This window comes from Microtus ochrogaster, chromosome X (genome assembly GCF_000317375.1).
Source record: "Microtus ochrogaster isolate Prairie Vole_2 chromosome X, MicOch1.0, whole genome shotgun sequence".
NCBI classification, from domain to species: Eukaryota; Metazoa; Chordata; class Mammalia; order Rodentia; family Cricetidae; genus Microtus; species Microtus ochrogaster.
The window spans coordinates 2,399,807-2,417,084 of NC_022026.1; positions in this window are offsets into that span (position 1 = coordinate 2,399,807).

Sequence of the window (17,278 nt, forward strand, 5' to 3'; positions counted from 1 at the left end):
GACCTCCCCCCTCCATCCAGGTCCAGGAAGGTGAGCATCCAAACAGGCTAGGCTCCCACAAAGCCAGTTCATGCAGTAGAATCAAAACCTAGTGTCATTGTCCTTGGCTTCTCATCAGCCCTCATTGCATCGTAATATGTTTTTAATTTGAAAATTATAATTGCCTGATACGCTATTATGTTGAGAATCTTTTCAAACACATGTATATTTGCCATCCTCCTTGATAACTTGTCTGATATATATATATATATATCAGATATATATCCATTTTTATTCCTGACTTTTATTTTTGAGTTTTTGTGTTTCACTTGAAACCCTAATATTTCTTCTTTTATCAGTACTCTATTGTAGTTCAAATTATACAATTCAAACATTTACTGAGTTATTTCACCAGTAATAACATTTAGTTTTCCTTCCATCCACCTTTTCATGATTCAATGAGTCATTTTCTAGTGATTATCCTATCATATGGTTTCCATTTGCTCTACATGTCTTTAAAAATCATTCTCTACTCAAATTTTGGTGTTGGAGGTTCTGTCTTTGTGTTGCTTTCATTGGCTAATAAAGAAACTGTTTTGGGCCTGTTGATAGGGCAGAACTTAGGTGGGTGGGGAAAGCTAGGCAAAATGCTGGGAGAAGGAAGGCAGAGAAAGAAATGCTATGGAACTTGTCAAAGTAAGATATTCTGCTGAAACTTAGCTGATAAGCCACTGACAAATATCGATTCACATATTAATAGAAGTGGGTTAAATTAAAATGTAAGAATTGGCCAATAAGAAGTTAGAGATAGCAGGCCAAGCAGTGATTTAATTAATATAGTTCCTGTGTGGTGATTGCGGGGCTGGGCACCCAGGACAAACAGGTCCTTCCCTTGCAGCCTGGCTCTCCTTGAAACACTCATCCATGAATGAAATTCCTTCACCAAATATCTCATCTAAGAGCTTAGGGGACTATGCAGAAGAGGAGCCAGAAAGAATATATGAGTGGTGTAGGAGATCCTTCTGTCTATGTGTTGCTTTCATTTGTTAATAAAGAAACTGTTTTGGGCCTATAGCAGAGCTATAGGGGAACAAACCTAGGATGGGAAAACTAAAAAAAAATTCTGGGAAGAAGAGGAGTAAGAAAGAGACACCATGGAGGTACTAGAGTCAGACATGCTGAATCTTTGTTGATAAGCCACTGCCATGTGGCAATATATAGATTAATAGAAATGGGTTAAATTAAGATATAGAGTTAGCCAATAAGAAGCTAGAGCTCATGGGTCAAGCAATGTTTTCATGAATATGATTGGTTTCTGTGTGATTATTTCATTTCTAGGAAGCTGGGACAAAGAAGCTATATAAGAGCAATAGGATATTGAGGACACCAGGAGAACCAGGCCTTCTACATTGATGGAAGTAAAGCTCATATGAACTCACAGAATCTGAAGCAGCATGCACAGGGCCTGCATGAATCTTTGCCAGGTGAACTTAGTGAAAAGCTTCCAGTTTTGTGTTTTAATGGGATTCCTGAGTGTATAAATGAGATTTCTGACTTGTTTTGGGATCTTTTCTTTCTTTTGGTTTGTCTTGTCTAAAATTGACATGGCAGTTTCTGCTTTACTCCATTATATTTTATTTTGTTACCTTTCTTTTTGGACAAAGAAAAAGAAATAATGAATGAATAAGTCCTAGCCAGAAGAGTAAATGTTAATGGCTGAACTGTCATACCTGTTGGTAGAGGCAAAATCACTTTTTTTCAATGGAGTAACACTGGATATATTAACCACTCTATGACAGACCTCATGTTCTTGAGTAGTTGATCAACATATAATGAGCTACACAGATTCTTGTGTGCTTTTATTTGATTATTCATTTGATTGGGACATTTTTATTTTGTTTTCTAGATTTTGTTGTTATATCATGTTTTTGTTATTGTTTTCTGTTGTAAAAAATGTGTGAGAATGGAGGAAGAGAGGATCTGGATGGACTCATAGGAGGGGAGAATACTATCAAAATATATGTAAATTTCAAAATTATGTCAGGTAATCAAAATATAATAAGAAATAAAGTCATAAGTCAAATACAAACTTTAGTAGAAAGCTTCACCAATAGAATAAATTAAGAGAAGAGAATATCAAAGCTTGATGAAAAGGAAGAGGAACTACAAAACTCCCATAAGGCCAAAGAGAAAATATCAGTATGACTGGTAAGTCCAAGACGTTAGTGACAGATTCAAATAATCAAATTCCTAGACTGTATACGCAGAAGAAAGAGAAGAATCTTGTTCTAAAGCAATAAAAACATTTAAAAAATAATCATAACAAATATTTCTCTGAAAAGAGATTTGGATTTTGGCAAAGGAGGCATGACAAACATGAAACAAAAAATAACATAAAATGACTTCTCTTTATCAGTTATAATAAAATTATAATATACAATAATAAGGTATATTGAAAGTGACATGTGTAAAGGATCAAATCATATAGGGAGGCCCAATATCCACCAGGTTGTATCTGGCAAAACAATGTAATAATTTAAAGAGCAATAAAAATGTCCTCTGATACAATAAGCAAAAGGAATTTATGGTATTTTGCAATGTACAAACAATATTGGTACTGTAGCCCTGTTCAATAAACTTTATACCCAATAGCCCATGTGGAGAATAGAACTAATGAAATTTTTAGCAGTTATATCCTTTTATTAAATGGGGTAAACTTCTACAGAAAATAATAGTATCCATTTTTTGGGAAAATGCATCTACAAAATTGTAAGTTAATCATCCATATGATATACCAGAACAGATATTGAAAGTTAAGTCTCTTTTATTGCTTTATCTGCCTTATTCACCTCCAACTGTTCCATTAGGATGCTTGCATTATTTATTCACTTTCACTTCTAATAATTACTATAGTTAGGAGCATGGATGAAATAAAGTTACTTTTAAGTTCGATGGGAAAATTTTAGAAAAGGTATGAGATAATATATACTCAGGCACTTGATTTGTAAACCAGATGCAAATGCTTTGTGTAGGAATAAGTATTATTCTCGCTTTTCGATTTCAAGGCTCTGTTTTCTAAACTGTTCTATATACAATCCAGGACTCTACAAACTTTGATTTGAATTTCCTTTTAATATTTATTTATTGAAAATCCTTCACAAAATTTGCTCAAATATATACACAATGGCTCATGTTGGTGCAAACATAAATAGACTTTTCTTGATCTTCTTATGTTGACTTCTTTAAAATTAAGAATACATGTTTGTTGACTGATTTATGGTTATTATTGCTACTCTTACTAAAACTTTATTAATATTCTATTAATAATCACATTTTTCTCTATCATATTTGTGGGAACCATGCTCCTAATGGGTCCAATGTCCTGAGATGGACTTGTGAAATTGGTGCAAGGAAGAAAACTCCAACTACTTGTTTCAAACAATTGGCCCCTATAGCCTGAGTTATTTTTATTCATAAAGTTTCAATAGTTTGCATGAGCAGTTTTATAATCATATTTGTTTCCTGGTTTTCTAATAATATTTCTAATAATTGCCACTTTGTTGCCTTACCTCATCCCCTTTACATCGTCCTACTTTCTCACTGGTAATCATTACCTACTTGATTTGTAGCTTTTATATTAGAAGCAGGAACAGTATAGCAATAAACCAAGGACGTTTGCTAACTAGACACACCTATAAGTAGAACAGTATGTCTAGCCAGCAGTATTTGTGCTTAATGTGTCATGCAAAGGAAAGGAAAGTTGTGCCTCTAAAGGTTAATGTTTACCTATGTAATACTCTATCTCCTATAGGGGACATATCAGTTTTTTTATTTATCCTATCATCCTGTAAACTACATAACTTAAGAACTTACTTTTAACAGATGATACTATTTATTATTCTCATACCCCCTTTCTTTCAGCTTCCTACGATGTTGACTCCCACAGTATTGACACAGTTATTAGAAATCAGGGCATTGTGGGTTTCTATGATTTTGCTTCATTCCCTCTATATAGATTGTTTCCATTAACTCTTCATATCATCTACTATTACCATTTCTTCTAGACTCTTGTGTTTAAAAACAATCTCTCCAAAGCCATTATGTAGATTTGTAATATTGTCATGAACTTCTGTGACTGTTTCAAGCTAGTCACAAAGTACATTGGAAAGGTAATATCTTGTTCTTGAGAATCCTAAACTTATGACCACACCTGAAACATCACAGGCTTTACGGACTGAATCAGGTTCACTGTAGATTTCTATTAATGTCTTCTATGGCTCATCCAGAAAAGGGTTATCAAGGGGAAGTTTTCCTTATACAATAACTATTTCATCCATAGATCTAAGAAAGTGAAACTAGAGTCAGCCTGCAATAATTTGTATATGGGAAACAAGAAGAGCAGGGAGCAATAGACTCCCAGCAATGCCCAGAATCATTCAGTAAACTATACATCAGCCTTGCCAAGAATGGGTTATATTCTCCATGGCTTTGTCACAAAGAGAACTTGGTCGTGATATTCTCAGTTCTCCCAAATAAGTCACATGGTTCCCAGCATTATATATGATGAATTCAACAAAAATCATCAGTTAAGTCTAAGAAACAGCTTAGTGGTTAGGAGCTCTTGCTGAGAAAACACTATTAAGTGTGTTCATATCCCTTCTACCGACTTGAAAATCCAGGGGTTGAGGATACCATTAGCCCCCAAGTTGGGATGGAGATGGACAGACCCTTGCAACTAGCTATCCAGTCAGCCTAGACAAAATGTGAATTTCCAGCTCAATGAGAGGTCCTGTCTCAAGGCAATAAAAACAAAGACACCCAGATTTTTCCTCTTACCTTTACATATGTTCAAGCATGTGCATATATCCAATACTCAGAAGTCACAGGTATTTACACAATAAATATGTACACATGTATGGTGTAGGAGGTCCTTCTGTCTTTGTGTTGCTTTCATTGGTTAATAAAGAAACTGCTTTGGGCATGTTGATAAGGCAGAACTTAGGTAGAAAGGCAAGACAGAACTGAATGTTGGGAGAAAGAAGAGCAGAGTCAGAGAGATGCCATGGACCAGCTGCCGGAAATAGATGTTCTGAGACTTTTCTGGTAGGCCATGAACTTGTGGTGATATGCAGATTAATAGAAATGGGTTAAATCAAGATGTGAGAGTTAGCCAATAAGAGGCTAGAGCTAATGGGACAAACAGTGATTTAATTAATACACTTTCTGTGTGGTTATTTTGGGGATAAGCTAGCAGGGAGGCTGGGAACTGGGCAGCAGAACGAACAAGTGTCCTCTCTGCAACACATGTACAGATTAGAACACACACACACACACACACACACACACACACACACACACTTTCTTGAGTGCCAAAAATAGTTAAAATGTTTTATCATTCAGATTTCAACTCTTGTAATTGCCCTTCTATGTTTTTTTGTGAATTTGCACAAAGCAGATGCATCTAGAATCAAGAGTCTTATTGCTAAGTTGAAAAACTATTGAAAATCAAACTACCAGTATAAGTGCCTACTAAGTGGTTATTACTGTAGTCTTTAGACTACAACTTGCATTTGGTAAACAGTTTTCTATAATATTAATGAGATGCATTTATATTTGTGTCTTCATATAATATGATTTTTTGTTCTTCATTTATGTCTGTTAAGGTTACAGTTGAGGTATGCCATATCTATTTTTTGTTTAAATGTATACCTTCAGTTTCAGAACTCTTGATCACATGTTATACCTCAATAACTATATAACTATAAAAGAAATCTACGTAAGTGTAGTAGTAAATATATTATTTTTGAGTTATTAGACAAATGTATGTTCTCTCCTTTGATATAAAGACTATTTTCTAGTAATGTTGAGGTAATATTGAGTTTTGTATAATAAAGGCATAACAATATGTAATTTTTTCAACTCCATCAACCACTAATAGTGAATTTTTGTGAGTATTGACTTGTGTCAATTTATGAAATAGAACATTTAATATATTGCATGAAATGCCTTTGGTATAAAGAAGTAAATATATAAAACTGATGTGTAATATTGTGATCCTTTGACTTCAAATTAATGGATATTTCTAGCATTTTGCACACTTAAACCAAGACTAACCTGCATTACATTTATGGTAACATTTCTTTAGGTTTTGACAATACGATATAATATGCTATGCTTCCAATTTATGCTTTTATTTGTGAATTTAAGGGAAGTAACACATATGTGGAAAAGGATCTTCTCATTTTCTTATTCATGTGAAAATAAAATCTCCTCACCACAGTCTCCTCTTTCTGCTAATATGTTCAAACTATAACATATGTTACTACTACGAGGTTTGGGCTGTGAATGAAAGTAGTACTCTTTTTCTTTGTAATATTGTTAAGATAACTCTGGTGATGGATGTTATTTTCTCTAATAATGAAAAAAAAACATGCTTCTGTTTGATTCTTTAAACTCAATTCTTTATGCATATATGAATTTTGAGTAAAAGGGGCATGCCTTTTCAGTTATAGGTGTAAAATCTGCAATTTTCTAGGAAGTTCATTTAAAAAGTGACTGAACCACTTACTACTAACCATAACAGCTTGCATATCCTTGAAGTATGATTTGTGTGACTAATAGTACTTACAAGAAGATTGAAAGCCTTAAATTTGGCAAGCCAGGTGACTTCACAGATCTCCTTTAACTCTCTTAAGTTTATTTTATATTTTTCTTTCTGAGAAGCCTAATCCCAGGTCATTCAATTAATCATGTTCAACAGTGCACATATGCTGGTATCCATCTGCTGAAAGCTGCCATCAAGTGACAGTCTTGTAACTAGATTTCTAAATGATTTGGCATGCATGCAACATATCCCACCTCTGTTTCAACCTATAAAAGATATGCTTCAATTTTGGTTTGCTTTTTATTATAACAATTTATATCACTAATACACCAGATGCTCTTTAGTTAAATGTTTGACTTCTTTGAGTATACACGTACATTCTCAGAGGACAGAGCTCTCTTTATGTCAATTTTGACTTCATAATAGTGAAAGATTAAAAATTACTGTACTTTCCTCAACTTATGGCAGTTATGGTTACAGAGTGTGTGAGTTTTGTTACCATTTCTTCTTCTCTGTCAATATTCTTCATGTGAGGATTAGTTGTATTACTCGTCACAAGGTAGTATTTAGAAAATAAGCCATTAATAACTGCTATTGTTAAGACAGCTAATTGTTAAGACTAATGGAAGTAAATATTTCTGTAAGTTATCAGGATCATGCAGCTTTAGTTTATAAAAACTTATTACAATTTGTGGACATATACCTGTTTAAGTTTATTTCAGTAATTTTTTTTCTTTCTCACTAAACAGTATAGTTTACAAAGACTTGGGCTTATTCCCATCCAAATTTTTATTCTCAGATCCTACGAATGTATAAAGTATAGGGGTGATATTCATTTTATTGTTTTATTAACCCTGATAATGATTTACACAAAAGTACGTACTAAGTTTTGTTTAAGAATTCCCCATACATTTGATTGGTATGTTTATAAAATGGCTTTTTTATGTTGTAAAGATTCAGAACATTTCTAGCTCAGGAGATCAGAGACCTGTTTCTGAAGTTCATGGTATCTCTACAAACAGAGACTTAGCTTCCCCTTTTGAGGGGAAACCAAGGGCAATAGCAATAGTCTGATTTTTTTGAGAAGCTCTTGGATAGCCCTAGCCAACAACTCAAAAGAGGACTTCTAATGTCTAGTATTGGGGTTTTGTTATGTGGTCTTAGGCCATCAGCTCAGATGAGAAACGTTTATTAAAACTCTGTATGTGTATTTATATACAGCATTATGTCTATTATAGGGTTTGGGGAATATCTTTAATAATATGATTTCTTCTATGTGTTTTTTCCCAAAATTGTTATTGTTATTTTACCCAACTCTTTTCTTCTATATTCATCTCTTTGACACTTCCATAAGAACTCTTCCCTTTTCATATTTCCCCTAGCAAATCATTTGTAATCAGACATTTCCTTTACCTTCTTCCAAATTTATTCTGTATTTACCCCCTTTCTCTCCCTAAAGGTCCCCCTCTTCTTAAGTTTTCATAATCATATACTTATACACTGCTAGTCCCTTCTTTGTTGTTTCCCAACTCGCCTATCCTGGCAATGCTCAGTCTTATTTTCCTGGTTTTTGTAGTCATCATAGGCTATATACTCACATTTGAAGATTCAGACCTGGTAACCTCCAATAAGAGAGAGCATGCAGTGTTTTTCCTTTTGTGTATGATCGTTTCTAATTCCATATGTTTATCAGCAAGAATTCATGATTTCATTTTTCTTTATAGCTGGATGATTTTCAATAATATATGTACAGTATTTTCATTGTCCATTTGTTGACTGTAGGACATTTAAATTCTTTCCATTTTCCATCATTGTGAATGGAGCAGCAACAAACATGGCTGATCAGGTATCTATGGAGTAGGATGTCAATTCTTCTGTTCATATACTAATGAATGGTATAACTAGGTAATACAGTCAATTTATTTAGTTTTTGAGAAATCTCCTCACTGATTTCCACATTGGTCCTGCACTAATTTGAAATCCCATCAACAGTGAGTATAAGTTTGGTTTTCTCTGGATCCCCTCATGCCCTCTTACTGAGGACTAGCTTTCATGGCAGAAGTTTCCATGCAAGCTTCCAAAGCAAGGAAGGAGGAAATAATCATACTAAGCTATGATAACTATGAACTGTTAACTACATCTATGGCATAATAACCCTAACAATGACTTCTGGCACACAAACCTTGATGGTAACCAAAAGTTCTCTAAATTTACTTAAGACCCACCCAACAAAAAGAAAATTTTCCTTATCCTAGAAACCTAGCTAACTATTCAATGATAGTGAAATTCTGGCTATTAGAGCAGAACCTGTAACCACAAATTTTCTAAAGCATAGTCCCTTACAACTATTTAAACATTTGTCTTATGTAATTGTAGTTCTCAACCCTTTGCAAGGAAACAAGTTTTACAACAGAAGGAGACCACTATAGAAAAATGCACTGTTAATCAAAATGACATCTTTGAGCTCAGTCCTGATGAATACATCTACAAAGAACTCTTGCATAAAAGGCTAAGAGAACTTTGCAAATGTGCACAAAAATGACTGTAAAAACCAGAATATCTAGGAGTTTTCTCTGAGATGCTGTATCCTAGTAATAAGCTACAGCATAAAAAAACCTCTTGAATGTAACTTCCCAAATGTGATTTAAACAAGGACACCAATAATATGCTAAAATGGAAAGGAAAAGCTGAAAAGCCCTGAACCCTTCATAAAGAACTACCAGCAACTGAAAAATTCTGCAAGCCGAAGAAATAATCTTCCAGAGAAGAGCATACCGATTGTTTACCCAGTGCAAACTGGTCAGCACTGAAAATATACAGGCAATATTATATGGGTTCAACAGTTTATGTTTAGAAATAGGTATGTATATACAAATACATATATTGTACAATAACAATTAGTGAAAAAAGTGGCCACAAATTTAAAGGAGAATGCAAAGATGTTTATGGAAGAGTTTGGAGAGATTAAAGGGAAGGAATACATATTACAATTAAATTATAATATGAAAGATAAAAAATTTCAGCAATCATAAATAGTTAAAAGGATTGAATCACCTTCTTCCCAGTTCCAGTTTTTATTGCTATATGTGTTTTAGAAGATTGTGTAATTAGTTTTCAGAAATTAGTTTCTGCTTTCAGGTTGCTGTCTTCCATTCATCCTTGCCTTGGCTTCTATCAATGATGGATGTGATCAGCCATTTGTTCATTCATTATATCCCTTAAATAAACAGACATAAAACAAAAACAAAGGAAAATCTCACCTCAGTTAGTTTTCCAAATTGTTCCGATAGACACCATTACCAAAATAAACTTGTAGAGTTTGGCTTAGAGGTCTGAGAAAAGTATCAGAATATTGTTTAATATATCAAAGAAATATCTATGAATAATTTTCTGTGCAGTTCAATAATGACTATTAGTGTCATTATTAATACAAAATTAATACTAATACTAATAATTATCAAACCAAGATAACCAGTATTTCTATCATCTTATTTTATTTCTTTGTTTGTTGGTTTGCTTGTTTTTGTTTCTCAGGGTAGGGTTTCTCTGTATAGTCCTGTGTGTCCTGAAACTCACTATGTATACCAGATTGGCCTCAAACTCAGAACTCAGAGATCCATCTGCTTTGGCCTCTCAAGTGTTGATATTAAAGGTATGTGCCACCAACTCTTGGCTCATCTTACTGTTTTATCTTGAAGGAAAATGCTCTGGTGTATTTAGACTTTCTTTGGATTTCCACTCCCAAATAATGACAGAGAGACTTTTTATTATTACAGATTGAAGTTAACTTAGATTTGTTTCCAATTAGCTCTTAAAACTTAAATTAATGATCAAAATCTACCGGACCCTGCAAGCTACAAGTCCTACTCAAACCAAACCCTCCTATTCCTCTGAAACCTCAGTGGAACTCTAAAATACAGTCTGCTACTACACAGAAAGGACCAAGAGGTAAGTGGCCAGCCACCATGCAAGATACGCCTCTCTCTAGGCCCTCTATATCAGGGTAAAACCCCAGGCCCCACCTGTACCTGCCTTGGCTTCTCTAGCCAGCTCCCAGCAGGTGAGTTTCCTGCAGGTAGGCTGCTCCAACAACCCGATACCAATTCACTGGACCCTGAAAACTACAAATCCCACTCTGTTCCCAAGCCCTTCAATCCCCACCCCATAACCTCAGAGGAATGCTGAAACAAAAGCTGCAACTACACATAAAGAACCAAGAGAAGAACTCTGAAGCACAAGCTGTGACTACACATAAAGAACCAAGAGAAGAACTCTGAAGCACAAGCTGTGACTACACAGAATGGACCAAGAAAGAGAACCAAGAAAGCAGACAAAGAGAGAGAGCCAAGAGAGACCTCATTGGCTCCCGGGACAAAGACAGTGACACCACAGAGCAGATCAAGAACATTTCTCAAAGACAGCCATTGCAAGGATTAAAGCAAGTGGTAAGACACTGCCAGCATCAATTAAAGAAATGGATAGGAAGGCACCAATAAAAAAATTCATCCAACATCTGTAAATCAACATGGTAACCCCAGAACCCAGTGGCCATACAAAAAGAAGACTTGATCATCCTAATCCAGAATAAACAGAAGAAAATCATTCTAAACATAACATTATGAAAATGATGGCAATATTTAAATGGGAAATTAAAAATTTGCTTAAAGAAATTGGGAATTTTTTTAAAAATTGAAATTAATAAATCTCTCAAGGAAACCCAAGAAAGCCAAGAAAAAAATCAAACAGGTGAAGCAAACATTTCAAGACTTGAAGATGGAAGTAGAGGCAATACAGAAAATACAAACCAAAGAAATTCTAGATATGAAAAATCTGGGTAAACAAATGGGAATTACAGTGGCAAGCATAACCAACAGAATAAAAGAGGTGGAAGAGAGAATCTAAGGTGTTGAAGATACTATAGAGGAAATTGGTTCATTGGTGAAAGAAATCATTAAATCTAACAAATTCTTAACAGAAAGCATCCAGGAAATCTGGGATACAATGGAAAGACCAAACATAAAAATAATGGGAAGAAGAATAACTCCAACTCAAAGATACAGAAAATGTACTCAACAAAATCATATAAGAAAACTTTCCAAACATAAAGAAGGATATCCCTATGAAGGTACAAGAAGCTTACAGAATATCAAATAGACGAAATTTTAAAAAGTCCCCTTGTCATATCATAATTAAAATGTAAAACATACAGAATTAAGAAAGAATATTAAGAGCTACAAAGAAAAAAAAGGTCAAGTAACATATAAAGATAGACCTATCAGAATTACTCCCAAATTCTCAATGGAAACCATGAAAGCTAGAAGGTCCTGGGCAGGTGCAACAAACACGAAGAGACCATCAATGCAACCCAGACTACTATACCCAGCAAAGCTCTCAATCACCATTGACAGAGAAAAAAAGATATTCTATGAAAAAAACAGATTTAAATAATACCTATCCAAAAATCCAGGCCTACAGAAAGTACTAGAAGGAAAACTCCAACCCAAGAAAGTTAATTACACCAACAAAAGCATATGCAACAGGTAACTTTACACATGCAAAACTCAATAAATGGAAACACACAAACAACCCCTGACAAATAAGAGGAATTAAAAGTGATTGGTCATTAATATATCTTAATATAAATGGACTAAATTTACCTATGAAAACACACAGACTAAGAGAATGGATATTAAAGTACGATCCAGACTTCTGCTGAATACAAGAAACACACCTCAAACTCAATGACAGACATTACCTCAGAGTAAAGGGTTGGGAAAAGTTTTTTTTCCAATCAAACGGAATGAAGAAACAAGTGGTGTAGCTATCGTAATGTCTAACAAAATAGACTTCAAATTAAATAACTCAGAATATATGGAGAAGGACACTTTATACTCATAAGAAAAACAATCTGTCAATATGAAGTCTCTAGCCTGAGCATCTATGCCCCAAATATAAGATAACCTACATATATAAAAGAAACATTACTAAAGCTTAAATTGAACATCAAACCCCACACACTAATAGTAGGATACTTCAAAACACCATTCTTCCAAATGGACAGGTCAACCAGACATAAACTTAAGAGAGAAATAAAAGATTTAATAGATGCCATGACTCAACTGGACATAAAAGACACCTATAGAACATTCCACTCCAACACAAAAGAATATACCTTCTTCTCAGCATCTCATGGAACCTTCTCTAAAATTAAACACATATTCAGTAACAAAGCAAACCTCAACAGATACAAAAAATGGAGTAATCCCCTCTATCTTATCAAATGACCATGGATTAAGTTAGAATTTAACAACACTAATAGCAGAAAGCCAAAAAGATCATGGAAATTGAATAGTGCTCTATTGAACCAACCTGGGTCAAGGAAGAAATAATAAAGAAAATAAAGACTCCTAGAATTCAAGGAAAATAAAGGTACAGTGTACCCAAACAATCCAATACCCCTTCATGATAAAGGTGTTGGAGAAATCAGGGATACAAGAAACATATGTAAGCATAATAAAAACAATATATAGGACTCTGACAGCCAACATCAAATTAAATGTAAAGAAACTCAAAGCAATTCCACTAAAACCAGAAACAAGATAAGGCTGTCCACTCTCTCCATATCTATTCAACATAGTTCTTAAAGCTCTAGCTAGAGCAATAAGAAAACAAAAGGAGATCAAGGAGTTTCAAATTGGAAAGGAAGAATTCCAACTTTTGCTATTTGGACATGATATGATAGTATATATAAGTGACCACTTAAACTCTACTAGGGAACTCCTGCAGCTTATAAATACCTTTATTAATGTGGCAGGATACAAGATCAACTCAAAAAAATTAGTATCCCTCCTTTATACAAATAATAAAGAAGCTGAGAAAGAAAGAAGAACATAACCTTTCACAATAACCTCAAATAACATAAAATATCTTGAAGTAACACTAACCAAAGAAGTGAAAGACCTGTTTGATAAGAACTTTAAACTTTTGCAGAAAGATATTGAAAAAGATACCAGAAAATGGAAAGATTTCCCACGCTCTTGGATAGGTAGAATCAAAATAATAAAAATGGCAATCATACCAATAGAAATCTATAGATTCAATGCAATCCCCATCAAAATCCCAACAAAATTATTCACAGACCTTTAAAGAACAGTACTCAACTTAGTATGAAACAACAAAAAAAAAAACCAGAATACCCAAGACAATCCTGCACATAAAGAAACTTCTGGAGACATCACCATCCCTGACATCAACTCTATTATTGAGCTACAGTAATGAAAACTGCTTGATATTGGCATAAAAAGAGACACGTTGATCAATGAAATTGAATTGAAGGCCCAGATATTAATCCACACACCTATGAACACCTGATTTTTGACAAAGAAGCCAAAACTATACAATGGAAAAAGAAAGCATCTCCAACAAATGTTGCTAGCATAACTGGATGTTAACATGTAGAAGAATGCAAATAGATCTCTATCTATCCCTATGCACAAAATTTAAGTTCAAATGGATTATTGACCTCAATATAAATCCACATGCAATGAATATAATAGAAGAGAAAGTGGGAAGTAGCCTTCAATGCATGGGCGTAGAAGAACACTTCCTATTTATAATCACAGTAGCACAGACAATGAGAGCAACAATAAATGAATGGGACCTCGTGAAACTTAGAAGCTTCTATAAAGCAAAGGACAAAGTCAAAAAGACAAAAGGGCAGCCTACTGAATGGAAAAAGGTTTTCACCAACCCACATCAGGACTGATCTCCAAAATATATAAAGAACTCAAGAAATTAGACCTCAAAATTCCAACTAACCCAATTAAAAAATGGGGTACAGAACTAAAATGAGAATCCTCAACAGAAGAATCTCAAATGGCAGAAAGACACTTAAGGAAATATTAAACATCCTTAGCCATCAAGAAAATGCAACTCAGAACAACTTTGTGATTCCAACTTACACCTATCAGAATGGCTAAGATCGAAAACACCAATTATAGTTTATGGTGGGGAGGATGTGGAATAAGGGTAACACCCATCCATTGCTGGTGGAAATGCAAACTTTACAACCACTTTGGAAATCAGTATGGCAGTTTCTCAGAAAATTGAGAATCAACCTATCTCAAGACTCAGCAATACCACTCTTGGTCATATACCAAAAAGATGCTCAATTATACTACAAAGATACTTGTTCAGCTATGTTCATAGCAGCATTATTTGTAAAAGCCAAAACCTGGAAACAACCTAGATGCCCTTCAACTGAAGAATGGATAACGGAAATGTGGTACATTTATACGTTAGAGTACTACTCAGAGGGGGAAAAAATGACATCTTGACATTTGTATACAAATGGATGGAACTAGAAAAGACCATCCTGTGTGAGGCAACCCAGACCCAGAAAGATAAACATGGTATGCACTCACACATAAGTGGATACTAGCTGTAAAGCAAAGTATCTAGAGCTTATAGTTCATGGTCGCAGAGAAGATAAGTAACAAGGTGAACCCTAAGAAAAAAATTCATAGATCCACTTGGAAAGGGGAAATAGGCAAAATTGCCTGACAAAATTGGAAGCAAATGGGTGGGAGGAGAAGGGAGGGTGGATGGAGAAGAGGAGGAGAGAAGGTGAGGGAAGAGAAGAACTTGAGGAAACAGGATAGTGGAGATGTACAAGGAAGGGCAGAGATGGGAGCAAGGAAAGAGATATTTTGATTGAGCAAGTTATTAAGATTCTAGCAAGAAACCTGACACTAGGAAAAATTCCAGGAATCCACCACTATTATCCCAGCCAAGACCCTAAGCAATCTATGAGAGGGTACTCAAACTGTCCTTGCCCTGTATTCAGACTGATGAATATCTTAAATAATACCATGGAACCTTCATCCAGCAACTGATGGAAACAGAGGAGCATTTGGGCTGAACTCCTAAAGTCCAGTTGAAGAGTGGGAGGAGTAAGAAAATGAACAAAGAGAGAGGTCAAGACTGTGATTGGGACACCCACTGAAATAGTCTCTCTGAGCTAATGGGAGCTCACCAATTCTAGCCAGACAGGGAAGAAACCAGTATAAATCCAAACTACTCCCTGTGAATGTGGGTGAGAGTTATATGACTTGGCAGACTGAAGGTCCACTGACAGGGTGACCAGAATTTATCCCTACTGCTTCTGTTGGCTTTTTAGGAACCTATTCTCTCTTAATGTGTTGTAATAGGAGCGGCGGGGCTGTGTCCCCAGCACCCTGGCCTCTGTTGTAATAGGAGGAGCGGGGCTGCGTCCTCAGCACCCCTGCCACCTGATAGCTTATGCCTGAAATAACAACACACAAACACTGCTTGGCCCATTTCTATCTAGCCACTTCTTGGCTAATTCTCACATATTAATTTAGCCCATTTCTAATCATCTGTGTAGCACCACTAGGTGCTCTTACCGGGAAGATTCTAGCCTACGTCCATCCTGGGTCGGAGTTTCATCGTGTGTGTCTCAGAGAGCAGAGCTCTCACGTCTGCCCAGGAGAGGGGAGCATGGCGTCTCTGCTCCAGAGAGCAGAGCTGTCAAGTCTGAGCTCACTTCCTCTTCCTCCCAGAATTCTGTTCTGTTTACTCCTCCCACCTATGTTTTAACCTTTGAGGCCAAGCAGTTTCTTTATTACTTAACCAATGACCTTCCTCCATCATTGATGGATACCTTGTTCAGCCTAGATATAGTAAGGAGGGCCATGGACCTTCGTCCAAAGCAATATTTCTTACTGTCTCTGAGGAGTGGATCGCGGGTGGGGTTGAGGTATATGTGGAGAGAATAGGAGGAGGAGAGAGAGTGGGAATTGATATTGCTATGTAAAATGAAAAAAAGATAGTTTGTTTTTTATTAAAAAAGAAATTTGAAAAAGCTTAAATTAACCTATTCATAATAATCTACATTTTCCCACATGACTTACTACCTCTCCTCGATACAATAAATCCAACTTTCTCCACATCTCACTTGTGAATCTCTGCCTTGCTAATTTTTCCTGTAAGTTCCTCTTTGTTCCATGAAGTTCTGCCTATCCTTTTTTGCCTAGCTATTGGACGTTCAGCTCTTTTAAAAACCAGTCACAATGTGCCTTCACAGAGACACATCTTCCCAGTATACAAAAGATTATGACACGTTTTTGTATTTTACAGCTGAGTTGGGGAATTTTATGCATTGTTAATCTCAGAAACAAGAAAGGATCATTTTGAAGATATTCACCAGACTTTAATGATTTTACATGTGAAACCAATTTTACCATCACACAACCAAAATATAGACATTCTGTTCTTCCTGAAAGCAATTTTCTAGATGCTGTCTTTATTAGAACTTCCATACAAACTACAGGTAGAGGGAAAATAAGATACAAATAGAAGTTATTCTATATATTCTTATGTATTCCCATTCATGCTCATAAAAATCACAGAATAAAGAATAGATTACCAAACAAGATGTACATAAAAGACAAAAGAACAGATTACAATAGCCTAAAGATGAAAATACTTAATAAAAATTTAATGTCAGTCAGTAGTACACAGCTAAAAAAGATTAGAACATAGGACGCTTTGCATGAGTGACTTATGAAAGTAAAACACATACTCCTAATCAATACTGGAAATCATATCCTTTTTTAGTGAAAAACTACAATCATGAACAATGTCGATTTTTCTCAAAGTCAAGGGACATCACAG